Source organism: Lepidochelys olivacea (genome assembly GCF_965140295.1).
Source record: "Lepidochelys olivacea isolate rLepOli2 genome assembly, chromosome: 12".
NCBI lineage: Eukaryota > Metazoa > Chordata > Testudines > Cheloniidae > Lepidochelys > Lepidochelys olivacea.
The window spans coordinates 23,584,982-23,608,234 of NC_140422.1; the positions used below are offsets into that span (position 1 = coordinate 23,584,982).

Consider the following 23,253-nt stretch of genomic DNA (forward strand, 5'->3'; position numbering starts at 1 on the left):
CTCATTTTCAAAAGTGATTTAGGCATTTAGTAACCTAAGGATTTTTAGTTCCCAAGTGCCTAAGTCATGTTTGAAAATGATAAGTAGGCTCCCAAATCGCTTAGATATTGCAACACTGAACAAAGAAATGCCTAAATACCTTTAAAAATCTGGGCCTTAATCTAAAAAACAACCACATAAACCAAAACCAGAGATTGGTGCTGCTAGAAATAATGCAAATTACTGGGGTAATCAATAGTTTATTTGGTCAGTAGTTAGATTTTTTGGTGTTAATATATAAGAGGCTTATTGCTCTTTAAATTAAAAATTCATTCTCCATTCACCGCCAATGAAAATCTTTGCTGTTCATGTTTCAGAGTAACAGCCGTGTTAGTCTGTATTCGCAAAAAGAAAAGGAGTACTTGTGGCACCTTAGAGACTAACCAATTTATTAGAGCATAAGCTTTCGTGAGCTACAGCTCACTTCATCAGATGCATATCGTGGAAACTGCAGCAGACTTTATATATACACAGAGAATATGAAACAATACCTCCTCCCACCCCACTGTCCTGCTGGTAATAGCTTATCTAAAGTGATCATCAGGTGGGCCATTTCCAGCACAAATCCAGGTTTTCTCACCCTCCACCCCCCCCACACACAAATTCACTCTCCTGCTGGTGATAGCCCATCCAAAGTGACAACTCTTTACACAATGTGCATGACAATCAAGTTGGGCTATTTCCTGCACAAATCCAGGTTTTCTCACATCCCCCCCACCCCCATACACACACAAACTCACTCTCCTGCTGGTAATAGCTCATCCAAACTGACCACTCTTCAAGTTTAAATCCAAGTTAAACCAGAGGGGACACCATCACAGGGCCTAATAACATCAGCCACACTATCAGAGGCTCGTTCACCTGCACATCCACCAATGTGATATATGCCATCATGTGCCAGCAATGCCCCTCTGCCATGTACATTGGTCAAACTGGACAGTCTCTACGTAAAAGAATAAATGGACACAAATCAGATGTCAAGAATTATAACATTCATAAACCAGTCGGAGAACACTTCAATCTCTCTGGTCACGCAATCACAGACATGAAGGTCGCTATCTTAAAACAAAAAAACTTCAAATCCAGACTCCAGCGAGAAACTGCTGAATTGGAATTCATTTGCAAATTGGATACTATTAATTTAGGCTTAAATAGAGACTGGGAGTGGCTAAGTCATTATGCAAGGTAGCCTGTTTCCTCTTGTTTTTTCCTCCCCCCCCCCCCCAGATGTTCTGGTTTAACTTGGATTTAAACTTGAAGAGTGGTCAGTTTGGATGAGCTATTACCAGCAGGAGAGTGAGTTTGTGTGTGTATGGGGTTGGGGGGGATGTGAGAAAACCTGGACTTGTGCAGGAAATAGCCCAACTTGATTGTCATGCACATTGTGTAAAGAGTTGTCACTTTGGATGGGCTATCACCAGCAGGAGAGTGAATTTGTGTGGGGGGGTGGAGGGTGAGAAAACCTGGATTTGTGCTGGAAATGGCCCACCTGATGATCACTTTAGATAAGCTATTACCAGCAGGACAGTGGGGTGGGAGGAGGTATTGTTTCATATTCTCTGTGTATATATAAAGTCTGCTGCAGTTTCCACGATATGCATCTGATGAAGTGAGCTGTAGCTCACGAAAGCTTATGCTCTAATAAATTGGTTAGTCTCTAAGGTGCCACAAGTACTCCTTTTCTTTTTGCTGTTCATGTACTTAGAGATCTGAGCTGCTAGAATTCCTCTGTTCTAATTCCTGTATCAGGAGAAATCCTGGCCCATTGAAGTCAATGGAAATTTACCATTGACTTTAGGGGAGCCAGGATTTCAACCACAGCCATTAATTTGCTCCATGACCTTGTAAAAGTCACATTAACCTCTCGGAGCCTCAGTTTATCCATCTGAAAAGTTAACAAAATATTTATCTCCCTCCCAAAAATGCAGAGTGCATGAAGGTTCTATACAGGTACAAAATTATCATCATTATGATTATTCTCTTAATTATTATTATGAATTGATAGCTCCCATGCGCCGGGCTTCTAAACTAAATAGAGGTTAATACCCCAACTATCAAATGCTCACAAGTGACTCTTTTCTTTTTAACTCAATTAAGAGGTTACCAAACCCTCATTTTTCAAATCAAAAATTGTGTGTTGCATTGGTAGTCCATTGCTGCTGCTGCCGCTGTTGCTGCTAGTGTCGTGATTCTCATCCTTGGCTATGCATATGACTCCGAACCCTGATGCACAGTTGGCCACACTGAGGACATGGGAAGTCCATATCTACGATGTTTGATGGTGCAACCCTGTGACGTGCAGCCTGGAGACAATTCACGTGCAGCCTGGAGACAATTTCGTCAATCCCGCTCTCACCTCTTACATACTGATCTTGTCAGAGACCGCCAGTGAGTCCTGTTCTGAGCTATTTGCTCAAGCTCTTTAAGATTGATGCCAGTCCACGGGAGATGGTTCTTGACGTTATCTTTGAAGTGCTTATATGGACGACTCTTCTTTCTTTTGCCCTGACTCAGCTCCCCATACAAGATCTGTTTTGAGTGATGATGGTCTTCCATTCCGATGACATGTCCGTCCACCTAAGTTATGCTCTCAATTGCATTTTCTGGTTGTGGTTTACCTCTCAAGGACCTTAATATTGGTCACTCTGTCTGTCCTGCCAGCGAATGCTCATTGTTGAGCAGAGGGAGTACATATGAAGTTGCTCAAGCTGTTTAATGTGTCTTCTATAAAGAGTCCAAAATTGCCATGTCACTTACAGTCTGCGTTTAGTCTAAATTGGAAAAGCATGATAAAGATGAATGAACAGCATTTTTATCTCCCATTTAAAAAGGGTAATAAAATTTCTCTCCCAAAATGATACAGCATTTTATACTGTGCTTTGACTGATACCTTCCTTTTCCCTACAAGCACCACAAGTAAAATATATTAATAGAAATGAAGACTTGGGGTGGACATGTGCTTGCAAAAGAGATACTTTTTCTTCCTGAAAAGTAGAAAGTTGCTTGGTATCCTATTCTGGCATTTGCATTGAATGATGGTTTTCAGGATTGCAAGCTCTGGTAAAACATTTCCAGGGGACTGCAAACTCAGAATTGAGCTTCACCAGTTCCATGCTGCTGGTATGTGACTGGGGGCAGGTTTAGGGTTTTTTTTAGTATATCCTCAACAGAAGACTTTTCAGCTCTGGCTCTGAACAAAGGACACCCCCTATTTTCCTACTGAAGGCCACACACGGCTCCTGCTGTCCTTGGCTGAGGAAGATGACTGGATTGGACATTCCCATCAAACTCATCAGCACTGCTCTCTGGTCAGCCACTGGGGGCACTGCAAAGTTCCTATTCTTGTGAACATCCGTGCACTATTGCATGGTCAAGCGCTGTTCATTGTGGGTGTTAAACTGTAGATTATTTCTTTGTTTCTTTCTAGTTCCTGCTTTGATTTTGTTGCTACATAAAACTTAAAGAGCTCCACAGTGTTTCAAAAGAATTGCATTTTGAGTTCATGCACATTCCTGTGAGCTGTTCTGTTTAATAAATGGAATTTTACTGATGGATTAGATGTATTTACACAGTTTCATTTATTTTTTCTTCCTTCTCAGATTTTCTGTACAGATTAGAAGGGGCTGTGAGTCTGAAAGATTAGAGACAAAAATAGAAGAGACTTCTGTGGTTTGCAAAGCAGTGCTTGATCCAGTGATACATACTGGTTCAGTACTCTAAGTATATCACGGGAGCTTGTCAAGATCTTGATAGCAAGACTGATGGTGATCTTGCAACCAAGTGTGACATTCTATGCAGCGTTCAGGAGAGTGGAAAGTTGATGAATGATACGTTTACAGAGACAATTGTGCCAAGCACTGGAGATCCAGGCTAAGGTAAAGTGTCATCTTAGAGCTGGGTTTCTATCAGCAGACAAGAAAAAAAAGTAGAAATATGAGAGAGGACAAACTACATCGTAAACATCAAACAGAATCGCAATGGTGTGTGAACCTGGAGATTTAGTAGTAGTATTTTAGCACTGATGTTGCAGTAGGGCCTGAGGCTCCAATTGGGATCAGGATCCGTTATGTTAGGTGCTGTACATAAGAAGTTATGGTCCCAAGCTGTAACTCCTTATTTATTTGGAGTGCCTATCCCATTTACCCTGGGTGAACGTATACTGAAAAGTATTAACATGACCAAATAAACCAATTACAAATCCCCTATCATGCAGGACTCGATAACCCTCTGAGAGCCATCTCTTCTCAAAAGCCTGGGAGAACAGATGGCAAGTTAACCCCATTGCAAAAGTCCAATAACAAGAGGGCTCAGGCCAAACCTCACTGACTTAGGCCATATCTACAATACAGTGGCACAGCTATAGCATCAACAAAAGGGGCTTTTTCACCCAATGCAGGTAATCCACTTCTCCAAGAGGTGGCAGCTAGGTCAACAGTAGAATTCTTCTGTAGACCTAGCTGTGTCTACCGTGGGGGTTAGGTTGACCTCACTACGCCACACAGGGTATGAAATTTTTCACAGCCCTGAGCAAGGTAACTAGGTCAATCTAATTTTTAGGTATAGACCAGACTTTTGTGTGTTTTGAATCAGGCCTAGAGACCCCAAACATTGCAAAAGACACAGAAGAAAATAAGATGGTCAGTTTTCGGATGTGTTATATATGTCTTGTTTTAATACAACAAATGCTTTGATTCAGGACTTTTCATAAAAATAGCCTTGTACTCATGTTTAAGGCTACGTTTTAGCCATGGGTATTTTTAATAAAAGTCATGTACAGGTCACGGGCAGTAAACAAAAATTCACAGCCTGTGACCTGTCCATGACTTGTACTATATACCCCTGACTAATTCTTGGGGGAGGGACCAGCCCCGGGGTGCCACGGGTGCTGGGGTGGACCAGGACCCCTGCTGGTGCTGGGGTGTGTGTGGCAGGGTTGGCACATTCCTTACCTGGCTCCACGCCTCCCTAGAAGCAGCAACATCCCCCTCCCTCTGCTCCTAGGTGGAGGCATGGCCAGACAGCTCTGCACACTGCCTCCGCCCCAAGTGCCGGCTCCGCAGCTCCCATTGTCTGGGAACCACAGCCAATGGGAGCTGTGGGGGCGGCACCTGCAGGCAGGAGACGCATGCAGAGACCCCTGGCCATGCTGCACCTCTGCCTAGGAGCAGAGGAATGTCACTGCTTCCAGGGAGCCCCTGAGGTAAGTGCCACCCAGAGCCCTCACCCCCTCCTGCAGCCCCAGGCTCCAAACCAAACTCCCGCTGCTGCTGGGGGCAGTGGCCCAAGACTGCCCCAGCAACAGTCAGTGTGGCTGAAGTGTGCAGTCAGTGTGCAGAAGTCAGTGACCTCTGTGACAAACTCGCTGCCTTACTCATGATCAACCCTACTCTAACAGTGTGCTCATGTGATGGAGGAAAAAGAATTCAAAGTTGCCAGCTGCCACCAGTTTTAACCATTCTTTTTCAGCCCAGTTCTTAACAAAGTAATTCAGTCCTTACCATTCTGATCCCCTTTCTCACAGGCAGCTTTGGTACTCTGTGCAGAAAGGTGATCATATATGCCACAGAAACATAATGACTAAAGTAATGCAGAAACACAGTATTCCTTAACTACTTAATTTCCTTATTGCTTCAGCTATTTAAAATGTTGAAAAGTAACTAAGGCTGCAACTTCACATTGAAACAGAAGTTTCTCTGATGTCCGAAGCCTCAGAGCAGTTTGTAGCTTGCTTCTCTATCTCATGATCTTTATTGCCATGTACCAATAAAATCATTGTCTTACACAAAAGGAGGCAGATGCTACTTCACTAATGATTGTTTTGAAAACAAGCAGCACCCTTATGGCACCTTCCCAAGGGGGAAATGGAAGAGAACTTGAATTTCCCTACCTATGAGTAAGTAAACTATACACCCCTGTCATCAATCACAGCACTCAATGTACTTGAAGAAGATTTGATATGGAATGCATTTGTGTACAAGCACAACACACACATACACATAGAGGGCCAAAATTCAATGTATATCACTTACAAATCAGATAAATGTTTGTGCATTTAAGAAGTTCAATCATCTAACTAAGGCAATCAGGCTTTGGCTCATTCAACTAAATGCATTACCGTACATGTACAACAGGCATTCAGAGAAGATGTATAATAGACAATATAATAGACCTAAAAGTTTGGGTGTAGGGTTTATTTGCATGAGTTTAAAAAGGATCTGATCTTATAACTCAAAGATGATCTCACAAGCCATCTGTGGCACTGCTTCCTTCTGTAACTCCTAACATATGCAAATAAAGACTACCTCCAGACTTTACCCACTGTGTACTGTTTGTACAACGTTTTGTTTGTTTATTTTTAACAAACTATTTTATTTGCTGTTCTCACAGTTAAAAAAGCATATTCTGTAATGGTCCTCCGTAAACCTTGTATGACCATCTGTTCATTTTAGAGAGGGACTGATGTCTTGGTATTAGAGCAAGACACCTAAGACTCCTGAGTTCCTTGCCTGCTTCTATGTGACTTTTGGAAAATTTTGGAAAGTTACCTCAATGCTTTGTGTCTCAGTTATACCCAGCTGTAAAATGGTTCACATAAAACTTTCCTACCTCACAGGGTTGTGAGGCTTAATTAATTAAACGTTTGTAAAGTGTTTTCAGATCCTCAAATGAAAGGAATAAACACACCCACCAGTGTATATCTTAGAACACCCCCACATCCACCATTACACAGCACATATATAAGAACACAGAAGTATTCCATTGTTCCTCAGTACTGTTCTACACAAGGTAAGTATCAATATTAGGATTCAAAATGGCACACTGATTTTTACAGGTGAGTAATTTAGCAGCAGGGAGTAATTTGTCAGTATTGCCAGGGCATCAGGGAATAACACAAGATCCAAGAGGGCCTGATGGAGATGTAGCTAATGATGTCACAAGCAGTGAGAACAGAAAACAAGTTTGTACCTAGAGGTGCTGGGAGAACCTCCTCACCTGAGAAGGGCTGGCGCTGGACCAGCCTCTCCTTACCTCCCTCCTGAGGAATCAGGAGATGGGAGAGTCACCTTATGCTGCCTGAGGAGAGAGGGAGGGGCAGAGACAACGTGCGGGGAAACATTCCAGCCACCATTTAGCACCCATTCATTCCAGCTGAGGCTGACACCATTGAACTTCAAAGCCCTTTCATGGGCTCCCATGCTATGGGAGGACCCTGTTCACAAGCCACCATTAACAACCTACTCAATTATCACTGATCTTTAACTATTAACTATCTATTTATGGGGGAGGGCTTATTGGGAAGATGGTGTTGGAGCAGCTCCAGTGGCATTTCCATCTTGCAGATGACCTTTGCTTCTAATTGTCAGGTTTTTGGGGATGGCTGTTTGAGGGTGGATCCCAGTAGTGTCCACACTGGTTTTGTTTAGATCTAGCAGCAGCCGTTTGATGCCTTGTCTACAGACAGGACAGTCCTTCAGTGTATCCATGCCTTCCCCTCTGAGATGTGCGAAAGGGTGGTGCTCAGCACTTGGTCATCTTCCTAAAAGGTGCTTTCCTGGGGAATACTACAGAGCTCCATCTCATCACCCTTTTTGGTCAATGTCAATGCACCAGTATTAAGGGAGGTAGTGAATTTTTTTGGCCTGGCGTGTTGTCTGTATTGTGACACTCAGATTTAATCTCTGCAATATGACAACACTCAGATCTACCTCTCCTTTGTGTCTAATCATGAGACAGAAGGCTCCTACCTTCCCCAATATTTGATAGAGGTAGGGATGAGGATGGGAGTAAAATGCCTTAGACTGAGCCTGGATAAGATGAAGATGGCAAAGGATCTGGAGGACAGGGCCAGACCTATTACTGTGTCTATTGGAAGCATACATCCTACCTTGGCTTGTATGACATGTAGTCTCTGGGTCATAGAGCTGTAGCTGCTCTTGGATTCCCCAGTGACAAGGCAGGCAACAGAATGCCTTTTTCATCATTTGAAGTCTGTGTGACCTTCCCTCTTTGATGTGGATCTCAGCACAGTAATTTATTTCTGTTTCACTTCATCTAAGGCTAAATTATTACATTATAGTGTAGCTTCAATTTCCTTTGATTTCTCTGGGCATTGCAGTTGCTCAGTATCTCTCATGATTTAGTCCATATGTATTATACAGCTGAGCATTCAACCATGAATCTTTGCTACTCAATGAACTGAAAATTTAGTTTTAAGTGTAAGTCAGAAAGTGTAGGTCAGAAAGATATTAGCTAGTTCTACAAAAGATGTTGCTTCAGGGCCAGCATTCATGGTCAGATACTAAAAGGCACAAGATGACTTTGTTCCACATTGTAATATAAGATTCTCATAGCTTGAAATACCATAAACCAGATACTTTTAGTAGGCTTTATTCTGAGGTTAGAGCAAAGTACAACATTATAATGTCACCAGTATAAGTGAAGCTAAGGATATCATTATTGGTGTGTGTGTGTGTTATTTAGAGAGATATTTTGTAACACTGATGATGTCGAAGAGGTTATAATCTTAGAAGTGACTCTGTGCAAAGGACATCCTGGGGTTCCGTATTTGTTCTCTCTGAATGCTTTCCCAATCAATGCGGGTCACTTAAGTCAAAAGATGATTTTTCTAACTGCACGTGCTGTAAATTCAGCCTGGTTCTGAAAATCAGGTGGTACTCTTTCCGGCACTTATATCATCATGCTGTAATAAAGATTCTACAATTAGATCTTATTTGGAAATGTAATTCATTGCATTAATACATGAGGGCAAGTAAAATCCAGATCATTCTTCCAAAGTGACACTGAATTCCTACACAATAAAGTTAAAATAATCCCCTTGCTTTTGAAACTAAAATAATCCCTTTGCTTTTGAAACTAAAGGGACAAAACTATTGAATGAGAGAGTGTCATTTTACCAGTGCACACTTAACCACACTTTAAAATGGGAAAACTGAGATCAGCCTCATTGATGCTGAAAGGAGTGAGTCAGAGACCTGTAAGAGACTCGGGAAAGTGTGATAGCAATTCTTCTACACCACAGGAATCTACCTAGCATTATTTGTGTACCATTAACAATGGGACATGCTCAGACTTGAAGAACTAGTACTGACCTTCCCTTGATAATCATTTATACACTCCTTGTTTTGAGTACTCCACCTTAAAGTTTCTCATGAGTCACTCTATCTTTGGAGAGAAAAAGTATACCCTGATTAATCCTGCAAATTTTCAAGTTCATAATATATCCCTTCAATAGGGCATTATCTGCAGCTACAACAGCACTGCACACATTACCAGTGATTTTTTTTTTGGTATAGTCTGACCACAATACAGTGTGCTTTAAACATTACTGAATATCTGAGAGGACAGGGACATTAGGCTTGGTTTGGTGCCCATCCTTCTGTTGAAGTCCAAAGCCAGAACATTCATTGAGTTCTGTGAGATCAGGATAAGACCTTCCCACACCTTCTCTCTCACTGCGATAGGTTTATAGAATCACAGAACGTAAGAGATGGAAGAGAGCTATGGTACGAGGTCCTTCAGTCTATGCCCTTCAAAAAAGTCCCCCAAAAGAGGGCACAGTGGGTGTTCAAATTGATATTGTGACCATAGCCAATATGCTTAGGAAAGTAAAACCAGATTGCAGCTCAGTGGAGAGACTTGTTTATTGGAAGCTCTTTTGAAAGCCTGTGTGGACGGAGCATGGAACTGGGAGACCTGCATTTTCATTCCAGCTCTTTCACTGACTCATTATATGGCTCTGGGCAAGTTACAGGCAGTCAGTTTTTCAAAAGAGGCAACTAATTTTGGATGTCTGTCTTTTCAAAGGTGAAGGTAGGAACCCCTCAAGCTGGGCACTCAAATTCAGAGGGCACCTCTAATAATTTTCGCCTTAACCTCTCTATATAGTTTTTCCCCATCTGGGATGATGCTACTGTCTTCCCTACCTGCCTTGCAGCCTTTTTGGGAGGGTTAAAGAGTAAATGTTTGTAAAATATTTTGAACACATGGAGAAATGTAGAAGTGAGAAGTATTAATACTATTGTCACTATTTCATTACAGAATCTCATTTTGCAAAGAATGCTATTTAGTCATCCTGGTCCAAAGCCTGCTGAGCTGTTGAGGGTTATGCTGTAGAACACCGTGCTAGGGCACTGATTAATACATACAAAATGGGTGCAGCTTCAACACAGGGTTTCAAAGAGAAAGATACCCACCTACAAGCACGCATGCAGGGGGCATGCAGGAAAGTTGTGAGTTGGTTCAATGTGAGGGGGAAGCCTAAAATGTCGTGATGCAGAGAACCCTAAGGAGTAAAGGTTCTGTTTCTTTTCTTCCTTCCCATTGACCCCCCTACTTTCTTTCAGATGCTCACACTCTTCTTCCCCGCCTCTCTTTTTTCCCCCCCTCTGTTCACTTTGAGCCAAATCTTGCATATCCAAAATTTCTCACCAATTGATTTTAATTGCATTGAGATGACAGAATTGAGCCCTTTTGAGTTAAACTTACCTCCTGACTACTTCTCTTTAGCAGGTGTGTTCATGTCAAAAGGGGCTAGAGCCAAAAGGTAACTGGTTAGCTGCTTCTTTAGCTGCTTAAATGCAACATTTAGGTGCCACTGATATTTTCAAAACCACTGCTCAGCTGCAGCCTAATTCCACAGGCCCTAGGTCCCCTAGTTTCCACCAGTAGGCATGAGCAAAGCCATGTAAGTGCTGGTGCTACCCCACAGCTAACAGGCTGTAGAGAGCATTAGCCCCAGCAGCCCCAAAGCGACATTCTCAAACTAAGCATTCCCCTGCCTATCTTGCCTGCGGGGCCTGATCTTGTGGGCATTTTTTTAGCGTGTCCACAATATCAGACCCTGCACAAAAGGCAGATGAGGAATTTTGGGGCGGGGGGGTGTCCCCCCAGAATACTCAACAGCACAGTGATTAGGGTATCACCAGAGATATCAGAGACCCAGATTCAAATCACTACTCTGCCTGATTTGAGGAGAGTCTTGAGCCTGATTCTCCTGTATCCCAGATGAGTGTTATAGGTGACTGGGCTATAGAGTCTCTCTCTCTCTGTTTTTTTTAAAATAGATTGGCCTGGCTTAGGCACCTAACAACATGAGAGGGTTTGTGGCTGAGAATCCTGAGCAGAGATAGGTGCCACAGAACGATGGGATCTTCTGAGTGGGGACTCCCTCACAGTCGCTCCTGCTAAAGCTGTTCCACTGGGTATAAATAATTAGAGTCACTGAAGCAGGGGGACCAGACCTGCGGGGTCTCCCACCTCCCACGTGAGTGCCCTAATCACTGGGCTACAGAGCCTTCTTGCGCTCTGGCCCAATGACTAAGTATTTATACCCAGTGGAACAGCTTCAACAGGAGAGACTGAGGGAGCCTTACAACAGAATATCCCACAGCTCCGTGGTTAGAGTACCTCTCCTGAGACCCTCCTCCTCAAATCCTTTCTCCTTTCAGGCAGAGTGGGGACTTGAACTTATGCTTCCCACATCCCAGGTGAGTGCTCTGAACACTGAGCTAAATGTTATAAGGTAGCAGCAGTGGCCCCACCACCAGATTTTGAATGAGACCCAATCCAGTAGAAAGAACAGGAGGACTTGTGGCACCTGAGAGACTAACCAATTTATTGGAGCATAAGCTTTCGTGAGCTACAGCTCACTTCATCGGATGCATACTCTGGAAAGTGTAGAAGATCTTTTTACACACACAAAGCATGAAAAAATACCTCCCCCCAGGAGAGTGGGTTGGGGGGAGGTATTTTTTCATGCTTTGTGTGTGTAAAAAGATCTTCTACACTTTCCACAGTATGCATCCGATGAAGTGAGCTGTAGCTCACGAAAGCTGATGCTCAAATAAATTGGTTAGTCTCTAAGGTGCCACAAGTACTCCTTTTCTTTTTGCGAATACAGACTAACACGGCTGTTACTCTGAAACACGTTATTTAGGACTCTCTCTTCCCCTTCATACAAGACAGTATAATCTAGGATTGTTAGTCTGTCTTCCCCATGCAGGATGTCATATCCTGTCCATGACCTGTAAAGAGATGGCATACCCTGTGATCAGTTTTTAAATGCCAAACTCCCATTGACGTCAATGGGAGGTTTTTATCAATGAACTGCAGCAGGACTATAGCTATCATCCGAGTCTGACTGAGCACTTCAGGTTTGACAGATATAAGTAGTCATAAATATTTCCTAAAGTAAGTGAAACATGCTGAGGCAATAGCTACGTGCATTTGAACAGAAAGAATAATGCAAAAGCTGGAGAGATGCACCATACCAAACAAACAGGAAAAGCTCAGAGGAGTTCTGTCTGATACATTAACATTTTTGTGTTTAACATAGACAGACTCCAGAAAATATTCTTTGTATGCAAAAGATGCCACCTTTGACATTAAGGAGCATGGTGTAGTACAGCTGCTGCTTCTAATGGAAGCTCACAGGCTACATGCCAGTGCTTTGCAAACAGACCAACAACGTGTGATCTCTCAGGTACACAGGAGTGACTTGTTTGTAAGATCCGTGCTTCCATTTCAGCTCCAAAGAGGTGATCTTTGCAGGGCTGGCAAGAAGATTCCTTTTTTTAATTATTTCTGATTTTTGCAAAAAGTCCCCACAGGAACTGGATATTATTAAAGTCTCCTTTTTTTTAAAATAATGGGACAGAATCACTCCATTGACTTTAAGGGACATATTTCAAATTTATGCTGTTGGAACTAAGATCAGTGTTATGCCTTAGATTTTTATGTCACTTGCTGCAGTTTTTACTTTTTTACCTACAGCACTTTGTAAACTATTAAAAACTTCTCTAGCTACATTTGTAACACTGTACTTTGTATTGACATTGCACAAAATGTTATTGTGTTCTTAATCAAGAACGGCCCATTTCTACCTGGACTCAATGACATATGGAAGCCTAATTTTCTCATCCTATGTGGCAAAACAGAATTTTCTCATTTAACTTGATATTCTCTTATTTAACCTTTCCAGCCAAGGCTAGCTGGCTGGCTTTCCCTTTCATCCTTTCTAAAATCTTTTTTCTAACCTAATAGCTTCCAAAATGCAGAAAATTGCACTGGGGCTTGAAAACATTTCCAGACGAAATCTTCCCTCACCCCAGCATTTTTATTTGTTTTGTTTCTATGTCAGTAGAGGTTCTCCATCCTGTTCAGACCTAATTAATGTCATCTATAGGAATGGGTGCAAGTAACATCAGTGCTGATGCTATTTTCACCTTCATGCATTGCATATGCATATATTTTGCTTGACTTGCTAGGTACCTGCTTATGCTTAGAAAGAGAGAGTCCTTTTTCTCTCCACTGTGAAGCATCCCTTCGCTACAGGGTGATCCAGTAGCACATCACCACATGACCTTGAAACCATCAAAAGTGTGTGTGTGTTTGGGGTGGGGGGGGATTCTCTTCCTATATTGATCTACTTTAACCACTGATTCAGCATACATGCCTGGTAAAATACTCACTTGGGAGATGCTCATACCCAGACAGGAATTGCAAACATAGGAAAAAGTTGGACAGACTATTGGTATAACTTCACAAAAGCAAAAGTTACATGCTTCAGAAAAATGCACATGGACAAATTAGCAGGATTACAGGATAATTGTACATTGTCTGAACAGAATTTAGGGAACGGATGTTAAAAGGTGATTCTACTTCTAACTCCAATGAGAGGATCTTGGAGGAGGTCAGGCTCTGTGCAATGGTACTCTTACTGACTGATAGTTTTGTGGCTAATGATAAGTGAACAGGTTTGGAGAAAATTCAGAGTTGTCCAAATATTCACTCAAAATTCAGCCTGATCCTCGAACGTTTCCGTTGTGTGAAAATGGTGATCAGACTGTTATGTTTTAAAAGAATGTCTAAGTGCTTCCTGGTTACAAGAAGCAGAAGCATCAGACCACCACCACAAGAAAGGCGTCATCACCTTACCTTTTACAGCTTATAACTTAGCTGGAAATAGAAAGCACAAGAAATCCCTGGACAGAACCATAAGATTTCCAGATCCCTGAAGTTAAGGTACACTTTAGACAATCCCAATGGCCAATGATTTCTGCCAGATCACATAGTAATAGCTGGTGAGTGCACTGAAGAGGGCAGCTGTACAAACCTCTTTGGGTCTGACGATGCAGAGTATGATTGTTCTGTGGCATTTTGGTGCATGTGACAATAGGACCATACTCACGTGTGCAAAGTCAGCTTTCAGACATGTTGCAATCTCAGAAAATTAGAAGCACATTATGTCCAACAACTAGCCCTAGGTGTGGTGAAACAGGTGCGTCCAATACAAGTGATTTCAAATCAACAGGGCTTTATGGCCTTGTGGCCTTGACAGCATATTGTGCCACTAGTTCAGAGAGGCGCATTCACGGCATCCCATTTAGTCTCAGAATATTCCACCTGTCCTCTGTGATAATGATTCAGTGCACTTTATATTGATATAGTGTCTTTAATTCAAGGATCTCAAAGTACTCTGTAAACGTTCATTTATTCTCACAGTATGGTTGTAAGGCAGATGGTACAATATTTATTGTTACAGGTGGGCATACCAAAACCCAGAGAGGTTAAGTAACTTTCCCCGATGTCATTCACCACCATAGTGGCACAGTTGGAAAGATATTCTTAATCCAGGACTCCCTGCTCACAGTGCATTGATCAACCCGCAAGACCACATTTTCTCCTTATATAGCCAGTATCCTCTCTGTAGTCATCTGGGCCACACCTTCTGTTTCAGATACAATCCCTTTTCTGGTTTGTTATTGTGATGTGTTGACTTTTTCCATTATACTTTTCCTAAAACTCAAAATACTGTGAAAAAGAGTAAATAAATAAGAAAATTTTAATACCATTTGGAAGAGCCATTATTTGCAAAGTTCATCCTTCCAAATGAATATTTTGCAACCCCAAATACAGCAGCATATCTGTATAGCCCCTCCCCCCCCCACCTAGTTCTAAACCAGGCCAGCTTTTATCCTTAGGTATTAAAGTGGTTTGGGTTAGTTAGTGTGCGATTAAGAAATCTAAAAGAATAAAACTTCATTCTAAAATGTGTTGATTGAAAGTGAGGCTATAGCTATATTTAGCTAGTATTAATAACAATATTTATACAGTACTGTAGATGTTCACAAATCTGGTCTTGGTTTAGATGGAACATGATAGTTTAACCACAAAATGGCAAGATGAACTGACTACCAACATGGTGGTTCCTTGCAGTTAAGCCCTTTAACAATTTGGTGTAATATTGTACTCCCGCTGTATCCCAAGGTATGAAAATTATTAGCCCAAAGATGACTATATTCTACCCTTTAAATGAGTCACAAACTTTAGTAATCCTAAAATTGTGTTAATTGCAGTAAAATTACAGTTTTTCATACATCTATCAACGGGAATGATATTTGGGCTTCACCATGGGTTGCTGCTTGTCAAGGATTGTAAACCACGACTCAAAACAAGCAGAGTTTGGAATTCTTGCCTTAGCTCTTAGGATTAGGCTGTTGTGTTCGTGGCATGTGCATATGGTCTATGGCAGAAAGCTGTGGAAGAGCAGCCAAACGGTAATGCACATATGATCTCCTGCTGTATAGACCCACAGCATGTTAGATATGAGCACGGACAATTGGATAACAAGGACATGTCAAGAAAGCACTCATCAATGTCATACAAATAAGTGCGCTGGCAACAGCAGCACATTATGGGTCCAATTCTGCATTCCTTGCATAGCTAACATGTGGCTGACCTCAACATCCCTGGGACTCAATGGGAGTTGAGGGCACTCAGATCCTGGCAAGATGTGGCTTCATGACAGCAGATACTTTTAGAAATACTGGGATCAAATTACTACTTTTTCCAATCTTGAATCCCACTACAAACAATCCCAAAGAACAACCAGAGCCATTCCTATCACTGCTCACTATGAATACCCAAACCATAACACTGGCAGCAGCAAGCAAGAATAAATCATGGTTTAAAGGAATGCATGCCACTTGCACTGTTAAAAAAGAAGCACTTTGAAGACTTGCCCAATCTGCTGGGAAAGGCTGAATAACGTGCCACCCTTGCCCCGTCCCAATGCAATGCTCCTGTGTCCTGAAGTCAGACTGAAATGCATGGAATAGAACAAGTCAAAATGAGTTCACTCCCACAGGAACCTTTTCATTTCTAAAGCATCTGCCCTTTAGCGGTGAAAGCTCCTATTCTGGAGACCAAGTTGGTAGAGTATGTTAAGGGAGAGGCACACACGACATGCTCTCTTATGGAAGTTGTACTTTAGTTCCTTGTGGTGGTGTTTTTTCTTAAGCTAGAACCAGGTCATTCAGAATGAAAGTACTGTATATAGTTTCCCTTTGTGTATGGAAAAACATAAAATGGACACAACTGTTATGTTTCCCTACAGGCCTGGATGATAATGCTGCCCGAATTGGAACAATACTGTCTTAATAGTGCCTTTTGTGCCTCTTGTACAGCACTAAAGCTACTGCCTAGGGCACGCTACCAGCTTAGACTAGTTCCGTGCCCACAGTCCTTTGTGCCGGTGCTCACTCCATCTGGCAAGTCTTTTCCAAAGTCCAGTCAGGTGTTGTGGTGTAGGCTCTTTTGTCACAACACAGTAGCCCTCTCAGTTAGCTAGGCTTGAATGTACCTTCACAACACAGTAGCCCTCTCAGTTAGCTAGGCTTGAATGTACCTGTGTGGCCAGTAATATTCACCGACCCACGACCCTCTGAACTCCATTATTGGTTGTGGTTTTGTAAGCATTACCAGAGAAACCCAGTGACCCCTTGATACATACATCCAGCTAAACAATCCCTGAAGCTTCCCTACTCCTTCTTCCTGGTTCTCCTTTTCTCCAGGGTCCTAGCTCCCAACCTCGTTGCTCTATAAACATAACAACAATATTTATCTTCTTTGTTTGCCATCTTAGCTAAATATCATTCCAATCATGGAGACAGATTCATGAATCAAACTGATGGCAGTACTCCAGAACCTGCATACCCATGGATTTGTGTGTGTGAGAGCAAGCGAGCGAGATAGCAAGAGAGATTCACTAAGCTAAGAGTGGGAAATTGGAAGCCAAGTGAATTGAATGTAAAGCAGATAATTATGTATAATTAATTTACTGACTAATGATTGCACCTGGTACAACCTCACTGAAGCATGAGATTAAAAAATAGGTTTGACATTTCTTAATAGGCTGGTTTTACATTAGGGTTACTGTCTTTTTGACTGAGCCTGCATTTTTATCGCTGTGTTTAATTTTGTGTTGTTTCATACAGAGAATCTATTAAAATGCAGTTGCTTAGTGCCGGTGAAAGGATTAACATCACTGGAGAATGAAGCTTTCTGTCTACTCACATAATATGTGCATCACAAACACAAAAACTTTACATATTCCTACTACACACTAATTAGCCTGAAGGCTGACGTGGAGGCATCACCTTTAGGGCAAGTCTACGCTACAAAAGTAAGTTGACCTAAGTTATGTTGCTGTACAGCCACTGCAGTAATTAAATCGGTTTTACACATGCAGACTACGCTCCTTGTGTCAGCAGTGTGTATCCTCATCAGGAGCTTTTGCACCGATTTAACTGCCAGCATGGGGCATGTGGGAGGGTTTCTGAAAGGCAGCAATGGGCGATGTAAGCTATATAGTGTCTACACTGACACGGCATCAACCTAACTACATTGACTTAAGCGCTACACCTCTCGTGGAGGTGGAGTTATTAAGTCAGTGTCGTGGGTGAGTTACATTGGTAGGAGTTATGTTTTAGTGTAGACACTTACAGAGTTAGGTTTACTAACTCTGTAGTGTATACCTGTCCTTAGCTGGGCTAAGAACAGTTCATCCTCTGCCCTTTCAGTCCATAGCCTATCTGCCAACAATGATACCAAGTAGTAATGTGTATGGTGGTAATTTTGTGATGTGGTTATCTCTCTGGTCAAAGCTTTCCGCACAGTGTAGTCCATCAAATAGCTCCCAGAGATTAACAATGTTCAGATACTACCAACCTGGGCTGGAGTCAGACTGATGAAGGTGATCCAGAGGTAAAAGTTTCCAGAGATATGGAGTGCAATCCTGGCCTAATGAAGTCAATGGCAAAATTTCTATCGCCTTCAATGGGGCTGTATTTCACCGATGGCACTGACCATTTCCCAAACCATTCAGACCCCTTTGGTAAGACGTTTGGAAAGAGTTTTTCAACTTTTATTTTTATTGTCTGATTCCTGATTGCCAGTGTAACCAATGGATTAATGCAGATGCGGGTGCCACAGAGCATGAGGCTCCTTTCCACACAGACGAGTTGGAATGTTATTCTCTGTACTATAAAATGCGACTGCCTCTCAGCTTGAAAAGGAGAAAGATTGAAAAAAAGAAATTTCTCCCAAGCGTAAGACTCTGAATGATAACTGAAAACACTAAAGGCAGCTGTCGGACATGACCCAAGAAAGTAAATGTACTTGATTTTATGTACAATGTAAGTCAGTTTCCAATTCATTATTATCATTGTTGAACAGATTTTGATATGGACTTCAGCTGGTAGGGCAGAGTTGAAATCTTCTGATGGAGAAAAAATAGATTGGACTATCACAGTGAAACCCAACAGGCCCCCTGTTATTGTAGTATGAGAACACCTCACAATTTTTCAATGTATTTATCCTCACAACACTCCTGGGAGGTCGGGCAGTGCTATTATCCCCATTTTACAGATAGGGAATTGTGGCACAGGGAGACTAAGTGATTTGCCAAAGGTCACACAGAAAGTCTGTGGCAGAGCAGGGAATTCTCAGGTCCTGGGCGTCCTTCCTCTCTGGATGGTTCCTTTTTTGATGGTTTTAAACAAATCAACATTGTTTTCTGGATTGCTGGTAACAGGCCACATTTACAGGGCCTCATTCTATAATCCCATTAATTGCAGTGCATGCTGGAGAAGGCCCACAGTCACCTTTTTCAAACGTGTGCAAACAGTCTTTTGTTTATGTCCTTTACAGTTTTTCAGTAAATCCCCCAAAACTGGAAATATTTCCTGAATGTGCCATGGCCCACTGCAGTACAACTAGAATTTATATTTTCACAAGACATCTTAAGTGCTTTGTGAGTGGGATGTAAAAATATCCATGTTGGGCCAGATCTTCAGCTGGTGTAAATGGATGGCGCTCCAAGGGATTTAAACCTGCTGAAAGGCTCTCCTTTAGTGTCATTTTTTGCAAACTGTTAGTTGGCTGCTTATTCAGAGATGATTTCATAATCGCCTTTAAATGATCAGCCTGAGAGAAATCATGCTGATTGATTCCAGTAACTAGCTGTAACACAGTGCTTTGCTGTCAAACGTTCTACCAGAGTATTGTGAAGACTGAGTTAAGGGCCAATTGCTAAACTGGGTCACTTGCCCTAACAACCACAATTATGCCTCCATAACAGCAAGAAAAATAGCAGTCCCTTTGGTGGCTTTAAGCGCTTTCAGCAGGGCTGACCTTACCATGAGACAAACTGAGACGGCCACCTCAGGTGCCAGACTGTGCGGGGGGGTGCCACTAGGACCCAGAGTGTAGAAAATTGTGTCTGCTGCTGGTGCACATGGATTCTCTCTGCTCTAGATGCACAGAGGTGGTGGAGTGCTATGCTGGAGGAAGGAGGGCACAAGAGACATTACAGGCAGGCAGGAGGAAAGGTGAGAGGGAATAACAGAAAGCAGCAGGAGCTGCAGGGAGAGACAGGAGGAGGAGCCTCTTGTGACCTCTTTAGCACTCCCAGGAGCCTGGACTGATTAACACCAGCTTCTCAGGGAGCTTCCTGTTTCCTGTTGCTTCCCTGAACCCACTTGAGGAGAACAGGCAGTCAACTGAAGTAGTAGGAGCCAGTTAGGCCCTTAAGACGCTGATCTCTTCCCTCACTCAGGCCCTGCTACCAGCCTGCTTATTTGTCCCCTTCAACTGAGTGTTGAGAGCCACTATAGCTGGCACAGAACAGCAGTCATGAGAGAAAGAAGAAAACATCCCTCTGGGGCAGCATTCAGAAAAAGAAAGAAATCAAAGGAAACTTTTCTATCTAAGCAGGAAGGAGCTCTCCTGAGATACATAGACACAAATGTTCACGGTGAGCCTTCCAGACCCAGTGAGGATGTGAGTGGTGAGGAGATGCCTGATCTTTCAGTTAGTCAGAGTGCAGGTGACCTGGCAGCTACTGCAGCATCCATATCTCCATCTCAAATGGATGTAACCATGCAAATTCCTGAAGAAAAGTGCAGATCAGAGAAGAGTGGGGTGGAAGCGCAAGAAACAGCTGCTGCTGAGTTTAGTTCCTTAAGTCTAGATGATCCAGGACAGGGGACCCACTTGAGCAGGAGCCTGAGGGACTTCCTTGTACTGCATGGGCCACAGCAAGTGAAAAACTTTGTGTTCCCCAAAGACAATGAAAATAGAAATTTCCATCCAACACATTACTGGCATGAAATCCGCAATGGTGACAAAGTGGAGAGGCCATGGCTTATGTACTCAGAAACCCAGAATGCTGAATACCGTTTTTGTTGCAAACTCTTCCAGTCTAATGTTCCAGCCACATTGGGTTCTACAGGAACGAAGGACTGGAAAAATCTGGCTAAAAATCTGGCATGTCATGAGAAGGCAGCAAATCACCAGAGAGCATTCCATAGGTGGAAAGAGCTAGAGATGAGACTAAGGTTAAAGGCCACCATAGATGATCAGCATCAAGAGAAGATTGCGTCAGAGTCTCTTTACTGGCAAAATGTTCTGAAAAGGCTCATTGCTTGTTATCCAAAACCTAGCACTGCATGGCACTTCAGATCAGCTGTATGTGCCAAACAATGGAAACGTCCTTAAAATTGTGGAGCTGATGGCTGAGTTTGATGCTGTACTCCAGGAGCATCTAAGAAGAGTCACCACCCAAGAAATGTACACACACCACTACCTTGGAAAAACAATTCAAAATGAGATCATACGGTTACTGGCAACAAAAATCAAACAGAAGATTGTGGCAGATCTGAAGTCAGCAAGATATTACTCTGTTATTCTGGACTGGACACCTGACCTCAGCCGTACGGAACAAATGACTTTAATGATGCCTTTTGTAACAACAACAGAACCTAGTGAAAATGTCCTGCAATGGTGACTGTCAGAGAGCATTTTCTAGAATTTATTCGCAAAAAGAAAAGGAGGACTTGTGGCACCTTAGAGACTAACCAATTTATTAGAGGTGCCACAAGTCCTCCTTTTCTTTTTGCGAATACAGACTAACACGGCTGTTACTCTGAAACCTAGAATTTATTGACATTGATGATACTACAGGAGCTGGTATGACAAATGTGCTTCCTAAAAAGCTGGAAGATACGGAAATTGTGATAGCTGACATGAGAGGTCAGGGCTATGATAATGGCACCAATATGAAAGGAAAGAACAGAGGAGTGCAGACACAGATCCGAGAGTTAAACCCTCGAGTTTTTTTTGTCCCCTGCAGTTCTCATTCATTGAACTTGATGGTCAATGATGCAGCATCAGCTTCTAGTGAGACTGCTGAATGTTTTAATGTAATTCAAAGCATCTATGTTTTTTTCTCTGCATCAACTCATCAATGACAAATTTTGAAGCAACATCTGGGAACAGCCTCTCTGACACTAAAACCACTGAGTGCCACATGATGGGAAAGTCGAGTGGAGGCAATAAAGCCTATCAAACACCAAATTGGGAAGATAGATGATGCCATAGTTGCCCATTATGGAGGATAATGCTCTGACAGAAACTGTTCGTGGGAGAACAGTGGTAGAGGGAAATGGAATCACCAGAAACATACATAACTTCAAATTTCTGTGTGCCTTAGTGTTGTGGCATGACATACTGTTTGAAATAAATGTTGTAAGCAAGAGACTTCAAGGTGTTGACCTTGATATATCTGGAACAATGGAACAACTGCACAAAGCAAAGTCATACCGACAGTCTTACCGGTCAGATGAGGGATTTCAAAATGTTCTGAAGAGTGCACAGAAGTGCAAAGAAACTTCACACTGAAGCTATTTTCCCACAAGAATACAAGAGTCACTGAAGAAGAAGACATTTTGATTACGAGGCATGGGATAATCCCATAAGAGACCCCAAACAACAATTCAGAGTTGAATTCTTTAACCAGGTGCTAGATTCTGCAATACAGTCAGTTGAAGAACGTTTCATGCAGCTCAAGGAACACAGCAGTATATTTGGGATGTTGTATGGTATTCCAAAACTCCTCACTGTACCTGAAGAAGACCTACACCAGCAATGCAGGGCACTAGAGACAGTGTTGACACATGATGACATGCGTGATATTGATGCGAGTGATTTCGGTGATGAACTGAAAGCCCTTTCAAGATACATTTCAGCAGGATCAACTCCAAAGGCTGTTCTGGAATATATATGCACAAATAAGATGACCACCCTCTTTCCAAATGCTTTTGTTGTTCTGCGCATACTTCTAACACTTCCTGTAATAGTTGCCAGTGGAGAAAGCAGCTTCTCCAAGCTGAAGTTAATAAAAACACATCTATGCTCCACAATGACACAGGAGAGGCTGGTCGGCCTTGCAACCATCTCAATAGAGCATGAGCTGGCCCAGACTGTGGACCTTCAGGAAGCAGGTCAAATCTTTGCAACCAAGGAGGCACAGAAAGCACCACTTTGATTATTCAAACAGATAAAAATGCCAATGTTTACTATGCAGACAAGAAAAGTTACATTTGCTGATCAGGCGTTTGAAAGTTAAGTGTTACTTAAAATTTTTGAACAAGGCATTTTAAGTTGTTAGTTCTCCTTTATTGGGGTAGGTAGCAGAGCAGTACCATGAGAGGAGTAGAATAGGAAGAAGGCAGAACTGAGACCCTGAGAAAGTTTTGGCCCAAGCGAGGGGGCATGGGGGGGGTCATTTGAGCTCCCCACCTCAGGTGCCAAAATGTTGTGGGCTGGCTCCAGCTTTCAGAGAATACAGATGACAGCATATGTAGTTAAAGTAGGTGTACTCCTAAAACACATCTACAGTTTCTCCATGCAATACAAAAATTGCTGTGTTTTGCCTTGTAAATGCAAAGATAATTTGGCCTGTGTCCCATTTGCCCAGGGCATGCTTTGCATTTGGCTAGTGATAACAGAGGAAAGAGAACCCACTACATCTGTGCTGCAGCAAGAGGTAACAAAAATGTGAGCAATAAAAAG

At 42.4% G+C, this 23,253-nt stretch overlaps 1 protein-coding gene and 2 long non-coding RNA genes across 6 annotated transcripts in view; 1 reads left to right on the forward strand and 2 right to left on the reverse strand.

The window, feature by feature from the left end:
- LOC311528959 overlaps window positions 1-23,253 on the forward strand; it is a 240,234-nt gene that overhangs the window by 206,524 nt on the left and 10,457 nt on the right. The window lies entirely within an intron of this gene.
- Window positions 1-23,253, reverse strand: part of LOC311528956 (uncharacterized protein) — a 193,868-nt gene that overhangs the window by 99,781 nt on the left and 70,834 nt on the right. The window lies entirely within an intron of this gene.
- LOC311528957 overlaps window positions 1-23,253 on the reverse strand; it is a 62,047-nt gene that overhangs the window by 14,540 nt on the left and 24,254 nt on the right. The window contains exon 3 of one of the 4 annotated variants that reach the window (XR_014713732.1): window positions 3,926-3,941. The exons of 1 other annotated variant lie outside the window; for it this stretch is intronic. This is a non-coding gene — a long non-coding RNA (uncharacterized lncRNA). Of the gene's footprint in view, window positions 1-3,925; window positions 3,942-8,411; window positions 8,741-14,532; window positions 14,872-23,253 lie in introns of those variants that run through there. 2 more of the 4 variants (XR_014713733.1, XR_014713734.1) reach the window with 2 other exon arrangements.